The following is a 7,403-nucleotide window of genomic DNA, read 5'->3' on the forward strand; positions in this document are numbered from 1 at the left end:
TCCCAGTCCCAGATTACAGTCGAAGTCCCAGTCCCATATTACAGTTGCAGTCCCAGCCACAGTTTTGTGCTGTCTGTACCAGCGTCGCACAGCCTATTAACCAGCGACGTATAGTACGAGATCCGTACTAAACGAGTTGGTTATCGCGTGCGAGTTTTATATCTGAGCGCGTCAAAAGCAGACGGCTTTCTTGCGACGACTAGCGTGCGCCGTGCGTACAATAGGGAGTGATCATCTGCGACGAATACAAATCAATGCTGCTGGACCTTTGTGCTACCTCTCCTGGTTGTGTGCATGCGTTCACACTGATATTGGTTTCCCAGTGCGCGCGCGCGCTCTCTCTCTCTCTCTCTCTCTCNAGAGAGAAAGAGAGAGAGAGAGAGAAGGATAGTGAGAGAAAGAGTGAGTTTGCGTGGGTGCGCGCGTGCGTGTGTGAGAGGGAGAGATAGTTTGCACAGTTTTTCGGCTTTACACTAGCCAACTCGTAATAAACAAATACCCAACCGATCACTTTATTATTAGTATTGTTATAATAAACTGTGTTCTATTTATATTTTTCTATATTTCTTCGGTAGTGCAGATATTTGCAATGGCCAGCGCGCGGTACTATAAAATGTTTACGATATCGAATGCAGATTAGGTGAAGCACAACTGAAGAAATTCTGCAATTCTGTTATAGGTTTCGCGTAAATATTTTTATTCTCACGTTCTTTCATGCAATCGGAAAATGTACATCATATAATCTATTCTATTTTATCTACCTCTTCTCTCTCTCTCTCTCTCTCTCTCTCTCTCTCTCTCTCTCTCTCTCTCTCTCTCTCTCTCTCTCTCTCTCTCTCTCTCTCTCTCGCGCGCGCTCTCGGCCTCTCTTTCCCATTCTCTCTCTATCTCTCTATCTCTCTCTTTCCCTGTCTCGCCCACTCATACGCTCGCTTGCGTTTTCTCTCGCCTGCTCTCTTTCTCTTTGTATAGCTCTCATTCTCTACCCCTTCCCTCTTTCTCGTCCCCCACTCTCTCGCTAGATCTCTCGCACGAGCTCTCTTTCTCTCTCACTATTTTTAAATCCCTTTCCCTTACTCTACCTCTCTCTATCTCTCCTCTCATGTAACTCCCATCCTCATCATTCTTTTCGTCCTCCTCCTCTTCATCGCTCGCTCACATCTCGCCCTCGGTCACTCTCAATCGTTCTCTCGATCATTCTCCCACACCTCCTCCTCCCCTTCGCTCTAGCTGTAGTGTCTCCAAAACTCTCCTTCTCCCCGCCCCCACTCATTGTCTCGCTCACTCACGCACTGCATTGGCGCGTGCTCGTGTTTGTGCGTACCTACGCCTGTGTTAGAAGGTTTCTGTTAGAAATGCGGCAGCTATAGATAGTTGTTTAATGCAATATATTTTATTGCGGCGGCTTTAATAATGAAACAAAATATGTCAGTGCTGCTATACAAAAATGGGGTTCCCTTACAATTGTATCACATTTACGTTTCCGCTACCGGTTACTCATAAGAGCAAATATATTATAAACATGTAACACCACGTCCAATCGGACGTAAACACCGGATGTATGTAACCGGATGTTCCCAAGCGTTTGCCACGGAATCGACACTTTTAGCAAAATTCGGTCATCCTGAAGAAAAAAAACATTAAAAAAAAAATACCCCCAAATTAACAATACAATAAGAAATAAGCCCGATTATACTCATGCCATATGCAGTTTAGATTTTGTCGGTTTACGGTCATTCGAAAATAACTCGTGAGAAGCCTTCAATGTCCAGCGATGATTGGATGAGAGGAGGGAGGGTGTGCGACAGGGTCTATTGCTGCCGCGTGTCATGATAGAGATTTAATGAGCGTGGTTTGTGTGGATACTGTACATGTAAAGCTTCTTATCAGATCACGAACGTCGCTGCAGAGAAAGATAGAGAGATAGAGAGAGAGCGACATATATATATATAGCTATATATATATATATACATATATATAGTATATATAATAGATATATATAATGATAGAGAGAGAGAGAGCCGAGAGGAGAGAGAGGAGAAGAGGAGAAGAGAGAGAGAAGACTGAGAGATGAAAAGAGAGAGAGAGAAGCTAGAGTAGAGAAAGAAGAGAGAGACGAGAGAGGAGGAGATGCAGGAGAACGAGAAGATTAAGCGAGAGACGAGAGAGAGAGAGAGAGAGCGCGCGCGCGGGAGGGAGAGCGTGAGCGAGCGTGTGAGAGAGAGAAGGCTTGCTTGCGCTCACACATCTGCTGCCGATGTGCGATGCAAGAGAAGCCATATGACGCGCTTCGTTATGCGAACGACAGGGGGTGTGCGGGGCGGTCCGCTCCCCGCTTACAGACTACGCTTTGTTTACCCTTGTAAAACGTCTCGATATACGATGATTGAATATTAAACAACGCAATCGACAGAGCCTTATCGTCACTGTGACCTATATATATATATATATACATAATTTCAAGAGCTTATAATGTACTTCTTATTATAAGCTCTAATAATAAGGTATTTTATAAGCGCATGATCATTTGCATCATCGGTAGCAGCATTTGCACGTGCGTACGTAGCCGTGTCTGAGAGTGAATCTGCTGCTGCTGTATATGGAAAGCATTTTGTACCAAAAATCATAAAACCTAGTAAGACCCTTAAAACCCTGGTTTTAAGGCTCTAAAAACCGAGTTTTAAGGTCTAAAACCCGGTTTTTAAGGTTCTAAAACTAGTTTTATGCTTTTGCTACAAAAATCTTTCATAACGTAAAACCTAAGTTTTGACCCACACCTCCAAAACCCGTATTTAAGCTCTAATCTTGAATTAAGCTCTTAAAACTGCGCCTAGTTTTAAGATCTTAAAACAGGTTGTAAGGTATAAAACTAAGTTTTCCGCCTAAAACTAAAGTTTACGCCCTAATACGTAAGTCTTTACGCGGGCCCTAAAACTAAGTTTTACGGCCCTAAAACTACGTATTAACAGCTTAAATCGGTTTTAGAATTAAAACCGTGTTTTAGCTCTGAAAGCGTAAAACCTAGTTTTAAGCTCTAAAACCTCTCGTTTTAAGCTCTTAAAGACGGTTTTAATGTCTAAACCAGAATTAAGCCTCTTAAACCTAGTTTAACGGCGTAATTCTAGTTCGAGACCTTAAAACCTAGTTTTAGACCTTAAATGGGTTTTTAAGCCTTAAACGCCCGTTTAAAGGTCTAAAACGCAGTTTATCTTTTTGTACAAAAGTGCTTTCGCATCAGCGATACGGGGAGATATACGAGCATGCTGCCCCCCGCCGTAACGCGCGCGCGCCTGTGTGACTGCACACCACCAGCATTTATGGTCATTGCATTCGAAACCGCAGGTGGGCACCCAAGGCATTATAGTCGGACGCCGCCAGCACGCCCACGTGACGGCGCGGCTCGTGATCGACTTCGTAGAAATTCGCGAAACAGCAGTTCGGGGGGGGCGGTTTTGAAACGACGCCGAACATGCTAACGCGTTATTACATGAATGTAGCGAACGCGTGTTTATTACGCACGTTATGCGGGTCCCGGTCGCGTGAATGCCCGCCTCGCATCTCAAGCAGACGTGAGCTCGAACACGCCTCTCTGAGAGACGACAGATCACCTCTTACGTTGTCAGCAGATCACCCCGCAAGTGATGAGCAGAGAGGATGGAACAATGCGCTTTGGACACTAAGAGAGATAGATGAAAAAGAGAGAGAGAGAGAGAGAAAGAGAGAGAGTAGAGAGAGAAAGAGAGAGAGAGAGAGAGAGAGAGAAGAGAGAGAGAGAGAGAGAGAGGTATCTTGAAGCCACTTGGCGTTATGCCTCCGTCTCCCGTGTAAGGGAACGTCTGTGATCACAAGCAGGGGTTTCACTTCAGATAACATTGTCAAAACGTTGGAACAATTGCGTGAATTACGACTGAAGCGTGAGCGATCGAAATATCGACAGCAGTGCATGATGATCCGACGCATGTACTGCCTAGCCCCGCCTTCTTCGTTGATGGGCATGAATGGGGCGTAACCGACGTGACCAGTTATTGTACCTACTGTCTTTCGCCAGCCTGTTTACGTTTCGTAAATAATGAAATGCCCGGCCGATGCATTTCGCATCGAAGTGGAAAATTTTCGGCATTTTCACTCGCTGTCGGAAGTGAAAGAGTGCGTCATTCATTAATCATTGAATTTTTTCTTCAAATTAAATAATTCCAAAAATCCCTAACCGCGCTACTCGATTGTTTTAGCTAATGAACGTAGCTGTGTGTGTGACGTCTTGCCCGCGCGCTTTATGCTTGGCTTAGCGGGCCTCGAAATGGATATCGGAGGCAGGCACCTCGCAACACGCGTGTTTGTTTACATATAGCTTTGTGACGTACGATGTTCGGGAGTTCTGCGATGATACCCTCATAATTTCTCAGCATTTCTTAAGGTGCATAGAACATTTTACCAATTTAGTGGTGTCAGTTAGGGTTTTGATCCGTATATGTTTCACATACGTTCACCTATTTTGCACACAGGCGGTCGATCATTGTGAAAAATTGTGAATATTTATTTTTATTGAGACGTTCCAAGTGCCTGTGCTTTCAACAGTCTTGTACGTCAATGCACGTGCGTCAAGAGCCACAAACTCAACACAATTTCATCTCTGTTATTTTTGACGCCTGCGTGACTGATCAGGGAGGGGTGCATGTAAGAGGGAGACATTTTCTTTGGGGGTCTGAAAAACACAATTCAACTTGACAATTTCATGGGCCATTTCAATTAGAAGCTTTGCATAATGGACCCCCAACAAGCCCTTTAACTAACTAGTCAAGAAATTAATAGTTTTAAGAAGTCTGTATATCGCTCTTATTTAGCCGCCGATAGTTCTTATTTAGAACAAAGTCTTTATTGTTATCTTCTAAAACTACAGACCATCCGCTGGCCGCTGTGGAGACGTGCGCCGGGCCTCGAATTTGGTGGAAGTCTCCACTGCGGACAGCGCTGCATACTTGAACATCCCCGCGGTCGCGTGCGCATATCCCGCGGAACTGCGCGTCATATCCGCGCGCAGCCCTCAGGATCCACAGCAAAGCTGTGCCACGCAATCTTGTATCATGTCTCTCTGGATTGACGTCACTGTGACGTCAATCGAAGTCGCAGACCGGTCGAGGCCATGAAATGTTGGATAAAAGTAGACTTCCATAGGCAGCAAGTTTGAATAAGCATCAGACAGAAATTGATTAAAAACACTCGGAAAGTTTCGGCGCATACACAACATACACTTTATTCATGTTGAATAACCACACGTTACAGAATCCGCTCGAAACGCAGGCTACGTTTTGAGTACTGTATAAGCTGTATATTTCGCGGTGGTTTAATTTTCGCGAATTTCGCAAACGCGTCCCAGACCGCGAAAATAACAACACGCGAATAATTCATACCGAATAATTCATGATTCACCGACCGCGAAATTAACCACTCGCGAAATTGTCCGTCAAGTCTGAATTCGCGAAAATATCTGCACGCGAAAAATACGGCTTATACAGTATATCCAGCATGTATTCGAATCCCGTTTCACATACAGAAACGGCGTATCATAGATTAAGGGACTAATTAACGGTGAGCAATTGCTCCCTCTAGCGGCGGTTGTTGTAATTTCCCTGCAGCACATTACCCCAGAGGCATAGTAGAGAGATATTCTCGCACAGTAGAATGCTGCTCTGCGGTCACACTGCTTGAGTGGTTAGAAATTATTCGGCGTAATTCTAACGTTGAGAGTTTAAGTCCACTCACACGTAGTAGAGTAACGTGCACACAAACACACATACACACACACACACACACACACGCACACGCACGCGCGCGCACACACAACAGACACGCACGCACGCATACGAGCACGCGCACGCACACGCGCCCGCACACGCACACACGCACACACACACGCACACGCACGCGCGCGCACACACAACAGACACGCACGCACGCATACGAGCACGCGCACGCACACGCACGCACGCACGCACACGCATACGCACACGCGCCCGCACACGCACATAACACGCACGCACGCACGCACGCACGCACGCACACACACACACACACACACACATCTGTCCAACCTGTCTGCGTTCGTTATATTTTGCATTCACCGATTGTTCATTCACGAACCTCGTGAGGCCTGTACCCAGGATTGGCCTAAGGAGGGGGGGGTTCCAAATCAGATATGTGCGGGTGACTGCGAGCGCCGACGGCGCGAATCGATGTGAGGGGGGTCCAGGGGCATGACCCACGGGAAAATATGGAAAATTTGCTGCAAAATTTTGTGCATTTTATTGCATTTTTAACAGTTTTCTTCTGGATAAAATATACCTAGCCCAACTATAAAATAGGCCTACAAAACCTGAAATTTTTTTATGGTTGGGGGTTCCGGAACCCCTGGTGCGTGCTTGGGTTCGGGACTGTAACCCCCCTCACTGCTGCGTGTCCGCCATATTGTTATAATATATACTGAGTAATAATATAGTGGCTCACTGTGGCTACAAATTATTAGGTAGTACATCATTATCGTGAGTAATAGAGCCAATCTGATGCTCCACCCCCATCTCTTTCCGTACATGTCTCTATCTAATAACATAAAAATCGAGACGAAAATCCACGATCGCACAAAGATTCGCTTAGAACGTCCTTCAGATCGCGTGAGTTCAGGATTACAAGTATATTAGGTTTTGAAAATTACGGCATGGGCTCGGTTCTCCCTTCGGGTCTCCAGGCTTTGTGCCTCGACGTGATGGTATGTAATGAATTCATCGTCGTCCGGTAAGCAGTATCTTACAGTCGCAGTCCCAGTCCCATATTACAGTCACAGTCCCAGTCCCAGATTACAGTCACAGTCGCAGTCACAGATTACAGTCGCAGTCCCAGTGCCAGATTACAGTCCCAGTCCCAGTCCCAGATTACAGTCACAGTCCCAGTCACAGATTACAGTCGCAGTCCCAGTGCCAGATTACAGCTAGTCACAGTCCCAGTCCCAGATTACAGTCGCAGTTCCAATCCCAGATTACAGTCGCAGTCCCAGTCCCATATTACAGTCGCAGTCCCAGTCCCAGATTACAGTCGCAGTCCCAGTCCCATATTACAGTCGCAGTCCCAGTCCCAGATTACAGTCGCAGTCCCAGTCCCATATTACAGTCGAAGTCCCAGATTACAGTTGCAGTCCCAGTCCCAGTCCCATATTACAGTTGCAGTCCCAGTCCCAGATTACAGTCGAAGTCCCAGTCCCAGATTACAGTTGCAGTCCCAGTTTACAGTTGCAGTCCCAGTCCCAGTCCCAGATTACAGTCGCAGTCCCAGTCCCATATTACAGTTGCAGTCCCAGTCCCAGATTACAGTCGAAGTCCCAGTCCCATATTACAGTTGCAGTCCCAGTCACAGTT

This window comes from Priapulus caudatus, unplaced genomic scaffold, assembly GCF_000485595.1.
Source record: "Priapulus caudatus unplaced genomic scaffold, Priapulus_caudatus-5.0.1 Scaffold366, whole genome shotgun sequence".
In the NCBI taxonomy this organism is placed as follows: domain Eukaryota; kingdom Metazoa; phylum Priapulida; class Priapulimorpha; order Priapulimorphida; family Priapulidae; genus Priapulus; species Priapulus caudatus.